The sequence below is a fragment of the Sus scrofa genome, chromosome 9 (assembly GCF_054392235.1).
Source record: "Sus scrofa isolate SSC_HxYL_T2T_F1_AM1 chromosome 9, Sscrofa_HxYL_maternal_Yorkshire_Landrace_v2.0, whole genome shotgun sequence".
NCBI lineage: Eukaryota > Metazoa > Chordata > Mammalia > Artiodactyla > Suidae > Sus > Sus scrofa.
The window spans coordinates 21,449,184-21,467,110 of NC_139391.1; the positions used below are offsets into that span (position 1 = coordinate 21,449,184).

Genomic DNA, 17,927 nt, shown 5'->3' on the forward strand with positions numbered 1-17,927 from the left:
CAATCTTGAAAGGTTCAATTTGTTACAAAAACCTCCTTCACTGCACTCACCACTACCTTTTAATATTACCACCGTCCTACAGACATTATCAGATTATTAATTGACCTGGACTTTCTCTTCTCTTAGTTTGGTTTTAATCTATTCGGGATGTGTTAACTAACTGTGTTTTGTGTTTTTCTGCTCAGGAGCCTTCATACCATGACTCATCAAATTCAAAATTACCAGTACTCCTGTACATTTTGTGTGGTGCTCTATAGTTATCAAAACATTTCCCCACAGATTATTACATTTGCTCCTGACAATAATCCTTTGAAAAGGACGAGGATTTCTCTTTCAAACTGACTTACATGGAAACTAAAACATACCGAGACAGTAACTAATTTCGATTTCAAAATTGTTTCTAACTCATAAGCTTATTTCAACTTGTTTCAACTGTGCCTTAGTTATTTTTTACCATATGTTGAAATCTGAATATGTGTCAGGCCCGACAGTAAGCAGTTTGCACCATTATATGGAATTCTCAAGAGAAACCTGTAAGAGAGGAAGCATTCTTGCCCCTGCAGTTGAGTAAACTGAAGCTCAGAGAGGCTACACAATTTCCCTGTGGCTTCAGAGCTAAAGAGTAGGAGATCTGGGACTCAGTTACCATCTGGTCTGATCCCAAGGCCTAGATTCTTAACTGCTATGCTATATTTTCACTCAGGTTTAGCTCATGTCCCTTACTTTTCTCAAAATATACCTCATTAATTGTTCTTTGGTTATTCTGGACATTTTCATTACTCAGCCCGTGACAACTCTGCATCTATACTGACTAGTTCAAAAGTAAATCTAAAGAAAAAGTTCACTTTTGACTTAATCATTTGGCCTTGTGTATAGGAGGAAACTTAAGTGACAAACCTTAGCTCAAACCCTGAACAAACATACATGAGACACACCAAAAACAACATAGCACAGACCTAAATAACAAAACTGAGATCTGAACCACTAACACAGGGCTAAGCCTAATCCCTGAAATGCATGCCTGTGGGTAAATTCAAATTAGCATAGCAAAAGTTTTGAAAACTAAACTGACATTTGAATCACCTGTACAAGTCTTAGCAAAATTTTAAAATCATGTATACCTATAATAGTCATAAACAAACACAGCAATGATTTAAAGAACTGAACTGAAACTTGAACCATCACCCACAGGAGACAAGGAAGAACCTAAGGTCCAAATCTCACTCATTCACTGCCTGCTAATGCAAAAATATGAACAGTCTGCAGCAGATTATAACAGGCCACAGAGTCTAAGGTACAATCTAAAAGTACTTGACATAAAGAGAACCAGGAAAATTTCATTCATATCAAAAAAAAAAAAAGCAAAGAATGCAAAACCAAAATGACAAAGATGTTGAAATTTTTGAAGACTTTAAAGCAACATTATGCTCCATAAAGTCAAAAACAAAAAAACACACTTGAAATGAATTAGAATATATGAAATCTCAACAAGAAATAAAACCAATAAAAAAGAACCAAATGGAAATGTTATAACTGAAAATTTAGTATCTGAAATAAAAAAATAACTGGATAGACTCAAAAGCAAAATGAAAATGATATGTAAATAACAAGGAAAAAAAAGACTGAAAAAGTTGGACAGAGCCTCAAGAACCTATGGGATATCAAAGGTCTAATATATGTATATTTGATGTTTCAGAAAAAAATGAGAAGATATTGGAATAGAAAAAACATTGAGATACAATGGCTGAACACTTCCCAACTTTCATAAGAGACATACATTTATAGATTCAAAAATGCTTGGTGCACTCCAAAAAATGATAAACTCAAAGAAAACAACACCAGACAGATTATAGATAACCTGCCAAAATTCAAATATAAATCTTGAAAGCACTTAGGGAAAAATTACATGCTACTTATAGGATACCAGTACTTATTGACCTCTGATCAGAAAACATCAAAACCAGAAGATAACATCTTTAAAGTGCTAAAAGAAAGAAAAAAGTCTTACCAAAGTTTAATCTCTACCTAATGAAAATATCCTTCAGAAACAAACGTGAGTTAAAGACAATTCCAGATGAAATAAAACTAAGAGCATGTGTCACTAACAGATGATATACCTTTCTATAGGTAATGTTAAGAGAAATTCTAAGTAGACTGTGAAAGGCTGGGTATGTATATTGTAATTCTTAAAGGAACCACTAAAAATAAAGCAAACATGCAACCAAATAACACACCCCCCTCATAGATGTACATTCAAAAAGCCAAGTAATAAATTAAAATGAAATGCTAAAAATATTCCAAAAATATCAAGGAGAGAATATAGAAACAAACAAACAAAACAGAGAGGATAAACATATCAATATCAACTATATCAATAATTATATAAACTATTATTGATTTTATCACTCCAATTAACAGAGACTGACAAATGTAAAGAATATATGTTTCTATAAGAGCCACACTTAAAATATAAAGACAGAGATATATTTAAAGTAAGGGGATGGAGAAAACATGAAATACTGATTGTAAATATAAGAAGGCTGAAGTAGCTTTGCTAATATCAGATGAAACAGACTTTAATAAAAAAGAGTATTATTACCACATGACATTTTCTAGCAATGATAAGGGAAATTAATCAGGAAGAAATCATTATCAATGTCTATGTACTTAATTACAAAGCCTCAATGTACATAAATCAAAAATTGAGAGAAGGAAAGGGAGAGAATTTTTTGATCATAGTAGATTTTAGCCACACTCTTTGATCAGCTGATAAAACAACTAGACAAAAATTCAGCAAGGACACAGAGGATCTTGATAGCACTGGGAACCACTTTAATCTAATTACATTTACAGGCCACTCCATCCAATAACTGAAGAACACACATTCTTCTCAAGGACACAGTAGATTCACTGAGTTAGACCATATTCTGGAATATAAAACAAGGCTGGAAAAAAATATCTGAGTTGGGAGTTCCCGTCATGGCGCAGTGGTTAACGAATCTGACTAGGAACCATGAGGTTGCGGGTTCGGTCCCTGCCCTTGCTCAGTGGGTTAACGATCCGGCGTTGCTGTGAGCTGTGGTGTAGGTCGCAAATGCGGCTCGGATCCTGCGATGCTGTGGCTGTGTGTAGGCCAGCGGCTACAGCTCGGATTAGACCCCTAGCCTGGGAACCTCCATATGCCATGGGAGTGGCCCAAGAAATGGCAAAAAGACAAAAAGAAAAAAAAAAAATCTGAGTTATACAAAGTATATTCTCTCAAATTAATAGAATCAAATTAGAACTAAATAGCAATAAATATTAAGTTAAACCCTACTGATCTGGAGATTAAACAACAGTTTAAATAATTCATGAGTCATAAACCAAATTACAAGAAGATCTACAAAATACTTTGCATTGATATGATAATTAAAATAGAACATATCAAAAATCTACAAGATGCAGCTAAAGCCCTGGGAAGTAGAAAGCTTATAACATTAAATACATATATTTAGAAAGAAGAAACCTCTAAATTCAATAAGATTCCCTCCTAAGAAATAAAAAGCAAGAACTAAGTAGTAAAAGAATTAATAAAGAACTGAAATCAATAACATTGAAGAGACAGATAACAGAGAAAACTAAGTAAAAATCTAGTTCTTTGAAAAAAAACAAGAACATTGACAAACCTCCAATGAGACTTTTCATAAGAAAAGGAGAGAGGAGTTCCCATCGTGGCGCAGTGGTTAACGAATCCGACTAGGAACCATGAGGTTGCGGGTTCGATCCCTGCCCAAGCTCAGTGGGTTGAGGATCCGGCGTTGCCGTGAGCTGTGGTGTAGGTTGCAGACGCGGCTCAGATCCTGCGTTGCTGTGGCTCTGGTGTAGGCCAGTGGCTACAGCTCCGATTAGACCCCTAGCCTGGGAACCTCCATATGCCGTGGGAGCGGCCCAAGAAATGGCAACAACAACAACAACAAAAGACAAAAAAAAAAAAAAAAAAAAAGAAAAGGAGAGAGAATATAAACCAGCAATATCAGTAATAAATTTTTAGTGTGTAGGATTCGTCACCACAGACCATACACATTGAAAAAATAAGAGAACAGGATCAACAATTTTGAGCTAACAACTTTGACCTTTACATGAAATGGACAGATTTCTTGAAAGATACAACTTACAAAAAAATTGACACAAAGAAACAGAACAGCTGGATAACTGTTTTATGTCAAATAAAAGAAGTGAGTCTGTTACTAGGCCTGGCCGTTTCACCAGGGGACTGGAATAGCTTTCTGAGAAGATGCCTGTCTTGGGCACATGACTTCATGTTTCCGTAGGAGGTAAGTAGGGGTAGGATGGTGGAGAATGAGTCAGGTACACATGGGGCTGCAGCAGGACAAAGCTCATATATAGGATCTTTGGATCCTTGGTTTAAAAAAAATCCTCTATCTTCTTACAACTATCCATCTAATCTGAGCAGCTGGAAATCAAGTGGGAAAAAACGGAGACTCAAGCAGGGAAAGTCCCTTCACTGAGCACCAGTAAAGTCAGTGGCCTGCGGCTAATACATCTGTATTCATTCCCCAAAAGAAAAGAATGAAGGGCAGAATAAAAGAGCTAAGAGCAAAAGAAGCCTTGAGATCTCTAACCAGAGGCCAACAATTCCCAATTAATTAAATCTCTCAACATGGTATATGGTTAAATCTAGTAGATTTTTATTCTAATGATTCTCTAATTTTGTACATTTTCCCAAGTTAAAAAAAAAAAGGGTAACCAATTAATCCCCAATGTCTTATACCCACTTGTACTTTTAATCTAAATTTTGATGTATCCCTTTCTTATCCCATCCCCAATTTGTAGCTTTCCAGAAATATTTTTACCACCCAGGGGAGAGAATAAATCACTATGTACTTAGCAGGTTCAAAGGAACAGGGGTAGAAAAGGTTACAAAGGACAGCCAGCATCTAATTTCTTCTCCCAGAGTCTTCCTGCTACTCAATTAAGCATCTGCTTAATGCTGGTCTGCCGCCTTGGACCCTCCTGCCAACTCCCAGATCGGATGATTTACAATGAAAGAATAAACATGTTCTTCCTTCTCCCAAAATGCTGAAAGTAATGACAAACTGAAATGATGGAATAATACTAGTTCAGGCATCCAAAAATGGAACCATGGCCACTGAGGATCTGGCCTCAGACACATTCCTGCACCACTGAGAACCTGAAATTTCTGAACTGTATCAAACACAAGGACACCACCAGCTGTCTTCAAAACAGTATCTGCTAGCAGCTACTAGCCACCGTTTTTGTAGTTTTAAAGTCCCTGCCCCCTTTCTCAACTATGTAATCGTTTGGAACCCCAACTAATCCTTGCTTATCAAGCACCCGTACCTCTTGCCAGCCCCAGCCCTACTTGTTGACAAACAATTCAGGTAACCTTGCGGTTTTTTCCATTATAAACTTCCTCCATTTTGTCGTTCTGGCAGAACACAATTCAAGTGCTTTCTTGGATTCATGATTCCAAATAAAAACATTTTATGTCGCCTCAACCAGAGGAATTCTTGGTTAACAGAAATTAGTATTCTTTCCAATTTTGAGCAAGGAAGGAATGGCAATTAAACTTAACTAAGTAAGCTTAATTAATTGACCATCTCACAATCATCTCTTTTATCCACATTACACTTCATTTATAATTCACCCTTCTATTTATCTCCCATTCAAAACAGCAAAGTCTGTTCACATGACTATTGTCCACAACCAGATCACAACTAAACGACTTAATACCAAACTTAGAAATGTCTTCCTTCCACATTCTAATGAATGTACAATACATAATAATGTTTCATGCTCATACAGCTTTGAAGATTCATATCTTTCTGAGCTGCCATAAAAATAGCAAAATTTAACAAAGGCACAGAACCATCAGGTGCACACCTGAAACTGAAAAAGCTTTGGATTGTTCAGAAGCAAATGCCCACACAATCAGTGCATACCTTAGGAAGAAAAGGAATTAGTGATGTATTGCTTGATAACCCACACATATAATTTAACCCTTTATTCACATAGTCAAGCATTAACTACAGCACTGGTAGAGCCATATTTGTAACAGGTTCTCTTTTATGCTAATAAAAACGGCCCTATGTCTCCAGCCCGACTGTAGGACACACACTTTTCACTCGAGGCTCAGGAATAAGTTTCAGTTTTTCACAATGGCCTGCTCAAGTCAGAACTGCATTTTGCATTTCTCACGTAAAATCAAAGGGCCCTGATACTCATGACTTTTGCCACCAAAGAGCACTGCTCTGAAATCACAAAGTCCATACGATGGAATAAAGTTTTCTGCACCACAGAAAGTGCAACAAGGACACACTGCCCCACCAATCTGGCTCAGATTTCTTGAGGTTTGCATCTTAGTTTGCCCAGGGCATCCCGGATTGATGCCTCTTTTCCTGGTTTCATTATTTCCTCCTGTTGCTACTTTCCAGGGGATCCTGGTTTGGGTTCTGAATTATATGGTGGCCTTATGGTGTCAGGGTGATGCCTCAGAAACAGCCACACACTCTTCACCTCCCTACAGCATCACAGGATTTGGTGTCAAGCCCCACTCTCTTACCTCCTCCTTATTGTGAATGTCACTCGAGAGGCTTTCATTGTCTTCTGAAAGCTGGCCAGAGGGCTGGATAACTTTAGCCTTTGAAGAGAAATCATCTCTGCTCTGCCACCTTTCCATGCAGAAAGTTCCCTGAGAAAATATGATTGGTCAAATTATTATTAGGTAAGTATCCTGGAATTTTACTTTCAAGCAGAATTTAAGCCCTAGGATCTCTCAAAGCCAAAAAAAAAAGATCTTGTTCATCCCCAAGACCATGTGTGGGCATTGTTTCACTATCTACAACCAAAGGGTCCTGATGACCCTGTGCTCAAACCTGTAACTTCACCCCAAAGGTGGTTTTACCAAAACACCATCACTAACCAAAAGAGCAGGCAGCTTTGAAATGGCTGTTTTTTTGATCAGGAAAAAAAAAAAATTCTGCCTCACTAGTTACTTCTAAGTACACACATTCACACACACACACACACACACACACACACACACACACACACACATTTTTCTACATAAAAATCTTTCAAACTTAGTGTTAAGAACTCACTCAACTAGTCAAACAATTTAATTTCTGTCAGCAAAGGTACCCAGTCTTCATAAAATAAATCGTATCTAAAGTACAAAAGCACTGATTCAGCAAAACATTATCAGTTCTGCTGCAGCCTCTTTCCTGAGGGGCATCATTTATAATAGTTGATTCTTCCTAGAAATGGAAAAAGAATCTCTTTCTCCTCTCCCTGTAACACACAAACATGCCTGCTTTATAAACTTAAAAGTTACAATTTCCTCACCCCATCCCCATAACTTTGACAGCCTTGCTTTTTTACCATACTTCCTGCCTCCACAAATAATCTTCCTCAGAAGTGGGGGGGGGGGAGTCTGTGTGTTGGGTGGGGCGACTAGTGGGGAGTGTACAAAGTCCCCTTGGAACTGTTCCTTTGTGATGGCTCAGAGTCTCATGCAATGCAGTCTTTGGATCGCTAGTCAATATAGCTTAGGCACAATATCTGCATTTTCTCACCCTCTTCCTCCCCCTTCCAAAATACAGCAGCAAAGACTGAAGAATTAGCTACTTAGGATGTAACCCAGAGCCTCCCCACCCCACAACACACACAAACACACACACACACACGCCAGTAGACACACAAACAGTGCCCTGCATCCTACCATCAAAGTGTTAGAAGTACTTTTCGATATTTAATCTTAAGAATTTTAGCTTAACACTTCAACTCATTTCCAAAACAGTTCTCACTGCATCCTGCAGTATCAAAGGGCTTGTCCATTTCATCAAAGGACTGTGTGGCAATTCACCAGTACTAATAAAATTCAAATATACTCATTAAAACCAATCCAGCTTGAGGGTCTGGGTGTCATGACTGTTCCAATAGCCTCAGGTCAGAGGTAGGCCCCTCCCCTCGAGAAGAGGGATGTACTAGCCAAAATGCAGATATGCAGCTTGCATATCTGGTTTTTCTTCTGGAAAAGGTACAGGCAGTCTCTTACAGACTGTCCTTCAAATAAGAATAATAATAACCTTCTACTGAGAATGACTTTATCATTTGTTACCCTGAGGGGCATTTATTTGATTGCCTCTCCTCCCACCAGTGCTGCCCACAACCAAACTATAAACCCCTTTAATGCAGAGACTATGTTTTGCTGACTTGCCTATCTTCAGCATTTAGCACGGCACATATTGCCTGGCACATTAGGAATTAATAAAAAGAGACTGAACTGATTTCCACAACCTAGAAGTCATACTATCTAAAATGTGAATTACAAATTATTTTTTTCCCACAATTCACAGAGCCTTTATTTAGGCTACCTAAAGGCAGTGTTTGGAATGGCACTTCATGCCTAAATGAGTACATGTTTAAAGATGAACTGTGTTAGTTGTCTCTTTCTTTACTCTGAATTACCTAGGAAACCTGCTTACCTCACTTGTTTTCACTTATTACCTGCATATGAACACAAGCTGAACTTAACATCACTAAAAAAGAGAGAAGAGGGAGTTCCCTGGTGGCCTAGTGAGTTAAGGACCTGGTGCTGTCACTGCTGAGTGGGTTCAATCCCTGGCCCAGGAACTTCTGCATGCCCCAAGTGTGGCAAAAAAAAAAAAAAAATAGGAATGGACAAGAAAAGCTAAGGACATATAGACAGCTGGTGTCAGGGAAAAAAATTTTTTTCCCTTCTACCCTTATAGGTTCTATGGCTGATATAATAATCAAATTAAAAAAAAAGAAACAACATAGTAACAGAAGAAAAAAATTTTAATTTTGTATGTACAGGAATCTTAAAGATATGAGGCTTCCAGATAACCAGGTAATTAAGGTTTACATGTTATAATGTTATAATGTTATAAGGTTTATAAGTTATAGAAAAGAGGGTAGGGGTCTGGGACTCCAAAGGGAAGGAAGGAAATTTACAGAAAGATGGGAAAAGCAAAGGTTTCCGTCAAGGAATGTTTGCCAGGCCATGCAGAGACAAAAGGAAGAGAGGAGAACGTGTAAAAACAGACTTTCCTAAGTTTTTCCCCATCCACCACAACTAGCTCATGTTCTTTGTAGTTATTTTCTGAAAACAGCTCTTTTCCTGGAATAGGCTCTCTATCTAAATTCTTTTTAGGAAGTTCGGGGGGAGGTAGGAAGAAAAACTTCCTGAGTCTTCTGTTTCTTAAAAAGAATCAGCTTAAAATAATCTTCATGCCAAAAGAGATACATTTTGGGGTGGCAAATTTTGCTCTCCTACACTTGGAAGGGAGGGTAGTTTCTATTTACTAAATTCTAAAAACTCTTGTGTAGCTGAAGCTGCCATCTCTCTTAAATCCCAAAATTAACTGCCATTTACAGCTCTGCACAGAGCCAGGGTCCTTCTGTGAAGTCACTCGCCACACAGCCTGGGCTGTTCTGGGGACTCCTCCCACCTCAAAATGGTTGGGAGAACTCTGAAATTCACTGACATGCCTTCTTAATCACTTGACTCCTCACCCTCCCAACCCCTACCACCTCCACTTCACAGCTATTGGAAATACAATATCAAAGGCAAACGTTCTGCTAAAGAAACTTTGTTTCAAAAGATCCTAAGGAAAAAAATTTAAGAAAATGGTGCTAAACCAGCCGCCACATAAGGAGGGAAAAGAAAGACTGAAGAAAGAGGTAGACCACTCCAGATGGGTAGGTGGCAGTTTTAATGACCAAGGAAACTCACATCTGAGCCTTGACTCAGGAGCTGTAAGATGAGTAGATCTCTGCATCTGCCCGCCAGAATCTTAAGGTTTATAGAAAGGCTTTAATGGGGCTCAACCACGCATACTGTCCACAATGCTCTCTCAAGGCTGTGTCTTTGAAATGACTATAGCCATGGGAAGGGTGATCAGAACATACATTCCAAAGACTAGGGACGGGCTGAGGAGTTTCCTATTGCCCACTTCCGGCTCATGGGTCAACTGGTGGTCACGTTCTCTCAATGACCTCCTCCACCATCTTCACTTGCTCTCCTTTTTACTGCCTTCTCCCTAAATTCTCTCCCATCTTTCCCTAATGCCTCTCCATCAGTTAAATAAGCCTTTTCCGAAATAGCAACAACAACAACAACAACAACAAAAAAGACAAAAGACAAAAAAAAATAAAATAAAATAAATAAGCCTTTTCCTTTCTCTAAAGCCTCTACAATCCAGGTCCTGGTGGCTACACACTGAAGTTGATTTAGAAAGGCATATTTCAGAAGAAAATGGAATGCTTCTCAGCTAATAGGAGTACTTGTAATAAATTCTAGGTAAATTTTAAAGTTTTCATCCTATTATAAATCCTAAAGGAAACGAAAGCAAAAATAAGCAAATATGACCTAATTAAGCTGAAAAGCTTTTGCACAGTAGAGCAAACTATCGACAAAATAAAAAGAACCCACTAAGCGGTAGAAAATATTTGCAAATGATATGACCAATAAGGGATTAATATCCAACATTTATAAACAGTTCATACAACTCAATGTCAAAAAAAAAGCAGAGTCCAATTAAAAAATGGGCAGAACTATACAGAAATTTTTCCAAGGAAGAAATGCCAACAGGAACATGAAAAGATGCAAAACATTGCTACTCATCAGGGAATTGCAAATTAAAGTCACAATGAGGTATCATCTCACACCTGTCAGAATGGCTATCATCAAAAAGAATACAAATAACAAATGTTGAAGAGGATGTGGAGAAAAGGGGACCCTTGTATACTGTTGGTGAAAATGTAACTTGGTGCAGCCACTGTGAAAAACAGTAGGAAGTTTTCTCAAAAAAACTAAAAATTTAACTACCATGTGACCCAGCAATTCCACTCCTGGATATCTCTCCAAAAAAAAAAAAACTCAAATCATTAATTCGAAAAGATACATACACCTCAGTGTTCATAGCAGCATTATTTACAACTGCCAAGATACGGAAGAAACCAAAGCATCCATCAATATATGAATGGATAAAGAAAATATATGTATAAAATAGAATACTGTTCAGCCATAAAAAGAACACATTTTTGCCATTTTTAGAAATGTGGATAGACTTGGAGGGCATTATGCTAAGAGAAACAAGTTGGAAAGAAAAAGACAAATTCCATATGATGCCACTTACATGGAATCTAAAAAATACAAAAAACTAAACAACAAAGAAAGACTCAAATAATAAAGAAAGACTCAAAACAACAAAGAAAGACTCAAAAATATAAAGGACAAACTAATGGTTACCAGTGGGGGTGGGGCAATATATGGATGGGGGAGTGGAAGGTAAAAATTACTGGGTGTAAGACAGGCTCAAGGATGTATTTATTGTACAACATGAATGTAGCCAATATTTTGTAGTAACTGCAAATGAAAAGCAACCTTTAAAAATTGTATAGGAGTTCCCATTGTGGCTTAGCAGTAATGAACATGACTAGTATCCATGAGGACTCAGGTTTGATCCCTGGCCTCACTCCGTGTGTTAAGGATCTGGCATTCCCATGAGCTGCAGTGAAGGTCGAAGATGAGACTCAGATCTGGAGCTGCTGTGGCTGTGGCATAGGCTGGTGGCTGTAGCTCTGATTCAACCCCTTGCCTAAGAACTTCCACATGCTGTGTGGCCCTAAGAAAACTAAGTAAATAAATATAAAAACTATATAAAAATTTTTTTTTATAGAACATTCCTTTTTTAAGAATGCATTTTATTAATTTTTTTTTTGTCTTTTGTCTTTTGTTGTTGTTGTTTTGTTGTTGTTGTTGTTGTTGTTGTTGTTGCTATTTCTTGGGCCGCTCCCGCGGCATATGGAGGTTCCCAGGCCAGGGGTTGAATCGGAGCTGTAGCCACCAGCCTACGCCAGAGCCACAGCAACGCGGGATCCAAGCCGCGTCTGCAACCTACACCACAGCTCACGGCAACGCCGGATCGTTAACCCACTGAGCAAGGGCAGGGACCGAACCCGCAACCTCATGGTTCCTAGTTGGATTCGTTAACCACTGCGCCACGACGGGAACTCCTATATAAAATTTTTAACATTAAAAAATAAAATGCTTTAAAAATTAATTTAAGTGCCATTGTTGTGCTATCATGGGTGGAAGAGAACATCCATTTGGGTAATGAGAGGGGTTGGTCAGCATCATCTAGGAAGGTCTGTGAAGGCTCCACAAAGGACACGACATTTCATTCATGACAAAAGTGATGAAAAGGCCCGGGAATGGAAGGATAGAATAAATACTATAGTCTAGGAGATGAAAGTTTTAATTGGAGCAGACATTTATGATCTGGGAACAGTGGAGATGGGGTTGCAAAATATGTGAATTTTCAAATCAGGAAAGTCTTGAATGTGACTGAATTGCTGGTATATTAGTTTTCTACTGCTGTTGTAACAAGTCACCATAAACTTCATGGCTTAAAACAACACAACTTTATTATTTTACAATTCTGTATCCCAGAAATCTGACCTGTTACCACCAGCCTAAAATCAAGGTGTCAGTAGAGCAGCTGCATTCCTTTCTGGAGGCTCCAGGGGTGGATGTGATTCTGATCATTCAGGTTGTTGGCAGAATTGATGAAAACCCTCTACACCTTTCCCTCTTCGTTTCTTCCTGGCTCTCAGGTGACAGCATCTCCAACTTCTAGAGGCTGCCCAGGCTCATGACCTCTTACTCCACCTTCAAAGCCTGCAACAGCATCTACACCCCTGCTCACATTGCCTCTCTCCCCACAGTCATGAAAAGTTCTCTGCTTTTAATGATTCACAGGTTAGACTGGGCCCACCTGGACAGTCCAGGATACTGTCTCCATCTTGAGGTCCTGAACCTTAATCACATCTGCAGAGTCTCTTCTGACCTGTAACCTACTCATAGGTTCCAGGGATCAGCTTCTGGACATCCTTGGGGGATCATGATTCTGCCGACCACAGTTGGTAAATGAAGTATTTAGTTGATGTGATAGCAGATAAATGAGTTGGTATTCTATACAACTTATTTTAAAATGCAGTATCTCATTAATATTTGAGCTTAATTTGTCCTTCTTGCTCACAGGAGAGTGCTTGCTGAGACTCCATGGGAAATTGAAAGACTCTTTCACTTGTCTCAAGTTCTTCTCTTATATTCAGCTTTCTATGGAACATATATAAATAACATTTGGGGTGAATGGGGGATGACCCCCTCTTAGCACATAAACTTGCTACTGGAATATGGATTTGGAGAAAATGGAGTGTTCATCCGGAAGGAAACCATTTTTCCCTTGCTCTTCTGACTTAGTCTGAGGGGTAGCAACCACAAGTAAAGCCATGTTTTCTTCCTAAAAGCAAAATTTTATACTTGGGAGTTCCCGTCATGGCTCAGTGGTTAACGAATCCAACTAGGAACCATGAGGTTGCGGGTTCGATTCCTGGCCTTGCCCAGTGGGTTAAGGATCCGACATTGCCATGAGGTGTGGTGCAGTTAACAGACGCGGCTGGATCCCGCATTGCTGTGGCTCTGGCATAGGCCAGTGACTACAGCTCCGATTAGACCCCTAGCCTGAGAACCCCCATATGCTGTGGGAGTGGCCCTAGAAAAGGCAAAAAGACAAAAAAATAAATAAAAAAATTATAACTGGACTTCTGTTCACAAAAACTAATTGTATGCCATGAAAATATCAAAATTGATTAAAAAATCAGGGAATTAGAAATGGAACATCTTTTTTTTTTTTTTACAAACATGAAAAATCAATTTATGTTAAAATCAAACAATAAATACAGAAAATTATAGGACAACAACTTTTGTTCTGTGCGTATTTTATACATTTGTTAGACTGGCTGAGATTTCTTAAAACATAAGTCTACTGAAGTTTGGATTATAGGTTTCCTCTCTTTTTCCTTAGAAAATTTTCCTGTTAGTAAGCAGAGGAAATCTGTAATATTTCATTGCTCTGAAGACCCTCAGATTTCATCAACATTAGAATCATCTGTTCTCAAATTTTTCATGGTTTATTCAGTGCATATGAGTATTTCCACGAGGTCCTAGATGGAATACCAAGGAGAAGCAGAGTTTCCTCAGTAGTCTCCTTTTTTTCGATCATCTCCTATTCTTCCATTTCGACAATATCCCTGCAGACCTCAACTGGCCTACCAAAGTTATAAATCAACTCAGAACAGGGGCCTTGTCAAGATCAGGCACAGTCATCAGAGAGTAACAAATAATTTTTCTGACACCATGCTGGAGGGATTATTTATTGTAAACCATGACTTCAAGTTGATCCATTCTAAGTTACTAAACTTAACGCAGAGAACAGAGAAGGTGGAATGAAGCTGAAACTTTAAAATATTAATTTACAAATAATGGTTTACAACTAGTTTCAAAGATGATCAGAGAAGGGAAAGCTGCTGCCTGTTCTTATAAATAAAGTTTTATTGGAATACAGCCACACACATTAATTTATGGATTGCCCATAACTTCTTTCATACTATTGGATTGCCCATAACTTCTTTCATGCTATGCCCATCTGCGTTGAACAGTTTCAACAGAAATCACGTGACTCGCAAAGTCAAAGGTATTTGCTATCTGGCTTGTTACATAGAAAAGTTTTTTGATCCCCGTGCCCTAGATGGATTAATACACAAATGTTTATTATTTAAAACTCTTAGTATAATATATAAGTAAATATCTGTTATTATTTGGGGGGAATATTTTTCAGCCAAATAATGAGATTATTGATTATAAAAGAAAAAATATAATCTTATCTGATTAAAATAAACTAAGGCTCATAAATAAAAACCTCAAAGCATATGAAAAGACAAGTTATAAGTGGGGATATTTACGATACATACCACTGACAAAGAATGAGTACCAATGATTCATAAAAGATACATAAATTTTAACAATATATTTTTTCAATAAGAAAACATGCACAGAATGCCAAGAAAATGAAAAGACATTTTTACAGGTGAGGCAACACATAAAGCAAACATAGAAAGAAATGTTTAATGTGTCGTTATTCAGGTAGATGATAATTACAATTACAATGAAATATATTTTATACCTGATTCAATAATTAAAGACTCTAACATTGCCAAAAGTTAGAAAAGCTGTAGAGCCTGAGAAGACATTGCTGGTGAGAACATGGATTACTGCAACCACATTGTAAAAATATTTGGCATTTTCTCCTAATGTTGAATATTTATGTAACTGACTTTATTCCTGGCTATACATTAAAGAGAAAAGTTAACACATGTCAGCACTGCCCTTAGACCTGAGCAAGAGGGTGCCCTTGCCCTGGATTCTAATTCTAACCTCCTCGCTTTATTTTTTTTATTTTTCTAATTTAATTGTGTTGGAGTATAGCTGATTTACAATGTAGTATTAGTTTCAGGTGTACAAAGCAAAGTGAATCAGTCATACATATAAATACATCCATTCTTTTTTCCCATACAGGTTATTAGAAACTTTTGAGTAGATCTTCCTGTGCTATACAGTAGGTTAACCTCCTTGCTTTAGAGTAACCTCAAATTCTTCTAAGTTCCCTTCTAATGCCTGGGATTTGTCTACAGTGGTCCAGGTGAGCACCCTGATCCCAGACCAGAACCTGTGGTCCTGGTCATTGTTTCTTCTCTCTGGGACACTCTCTGACCCTCTACTCTGTGGTGAAGGTTGACCAAATGCTCTTAAGAGCCCTGGACTCATGCCTGTGGCATCCTCCTAGGGCTCAGTGGCAGAGTTCTGGTTCCAGGAGGCAACCTAACAGGTGGATTGTTCCTATGGGCCAGAAAGGTATTTCAATCATAGGATGACATGAGATTAGGCAGTTAGACAGGTTCTGGCATGCTTATTTAGGGTGATTCAAACTATTTATAGACGGAAGTCCCACAAAAATACATTTCTCCAAAGCCCTGCAAATCCTAAGGGTATCTCTAGTCTCACTATAAGTTAACAAATTAAAATAAAATGTTTAATTTTAGAAATATACATAGAGTTTATAATATCATAATATTTACAAAGAAAGCAAGGCAATGATGGGTTAGCAGAAAACGGTATAGAAAGAAGGGAAAAAATAGATGTAGGTCATTGTCAAGGTCCTAGACTTTGCTCTCAGTGATGGATTTACAGATGTTTATTAAATCGTCAGACCAACCAAATAAAGGACACCAGGTCATTTTTTAACCAATGGTAAACCGTATACCATAAAAAATAAAGAATATGATCAATAAAACTATGTGCACCTGAGTCCAAAGAAAAGTAAAACAGATCAGTGAAGCAGAGTCAAGCAACAGACTTAGATATAAAAAGAATATAACACAAATGATAAAAATGGTATTTTGAAACATTACAAACGAACTACTTAAACAGTATTTAGTGCAACTGACTATTACATATTATCTCACAATATGCAACCAAATGAACTAAATATTTTATTTTTTATATTAAATGATTTTGATTTTTTCCATTATAGCTGGTTTATAGCGTTCTGTCAATTTTCTACTGTACAGCAAGGTGACCCAGCCACACATACATATATACATTCTTTTTCTCACATTGTCCATCGACAGATGAATGGATTAAGAAGCTGTGATATATATACAGAATGAAATACCACTCAGCCATCAAAAAGAACAAAATAATGCCATTTGCAGCAACATGGATGGAACTAGACCCTCATTGTAAGTGAAGTAAGTCAAAAAGAGAAAGACAGTTATTATATGATATCATTTATACCTGGAATCTAATATATGGCACAAGTGAACCTTTCCACAGAAAAGAAAATCATGCACTTGGGAGAACAGACTTGTGGTTGCCAAGGGAGAGGGGGAGGGATTGGGATGGACTGGGAATTTGGGGTCAATAGATGAACTCTAAATATTTTAAAAAGAAAATAGTAAAATTTGAAAATCATGGATAAAATGAAGGATATATGAAGACTGCCCAAAAATCATATAAATGACCTAAAGAAAAATAGAAAAAAATATATGTACAATTAAATCAAAGAAGAAAAATTATAAATGGCCAAAATGTATATGAAAAGATGATCAACCTACCCAGTTATCAGGTAAGGCGATTTTAAAATAAACATTTTTATTATTTTTTCAAATGATAAAATTATATGATATTTTTAAGAGATGAGGTTTGTTGTATTTTAAGCTGCTAGATTAATTTGTTAATTAACATCTATCATAATTTCAACTATACACACGTTAAGTAGCCTGATGATTACACTTCGAGGTATCTATCAGCATCAGTAAGATATCTTTTGGTTGCGGTCAACAGAAAAGCTAACTTAAAATGGCTTTGTCAGAAAAAGGAAATTTATTGGCTCATATAACTGTAAAGTCCAGGGCTAGCTCTTGCTGGCGTCAGAAATATCTTGTTTGAGGGACTGGCATTAGGTCAACAGGACTTATTTCTCCCTCTGCTTCTTGGCTCTGTTTGCTTTATTTTGGCTCTATTCCCAGACAGGTTCACTCATGGTAGTGGCAGAAAGGTTGCAGCAATTTCAAACTGTATTGTATCAGACTTACATTCAGTAGAAAATAATGTTTTTCTTCTTTCCAAATTAAATGAAAATCATGATGCTCTCTGACTTAAATGGGTCAAGTGCCCATCACTAAAGCAAACTACATCTCTGTGGAGTGGGATATTCTTACTAGCACAGGTCTGGGCTACACTTGGTTGGCTGGGATAGGGTCCTCTCTGAATCACAGGGAAGAGGCGTGGAGACCATTGGTCATTTGGATTTCATTATTTAAAAAAAAAAAAAAGATAATAGATGCCTAAAATGCTCACTACACTATATTAAAAAAAGATATAAGGATATTTATCACAGCATTGTAGTAGTGGTAACACAGAAAAATATTACTTTTTCATCAATAAGGCAATAGTTAAATGAATTACATGACTTTAG

At 37.5% G+C, this 17,927-nt stretch overlaps 1 long non-coding RNA gene across 1 annotated transcript in view; it reads right to left on the minus strand.

The window, feature by feature from the left end:
• LOC146399779 (uncharacterized) overlaps positions 1-17,927 on the minus strand; it is a 452,175-nt gene that overhangs the window by 380,725 nt on the left and 53,523 nt on the right. Inside the window, exon 2 of the long non-coding RNA XR_014814861.1 lies at positions 6,584-6,712. This is a non-coding gene — a long non-coding RNA (uncharacterized LOC146399779). The remainder of the gene's footprint in view (positions 1-6,583; positions 6,713-17,927) is intronic.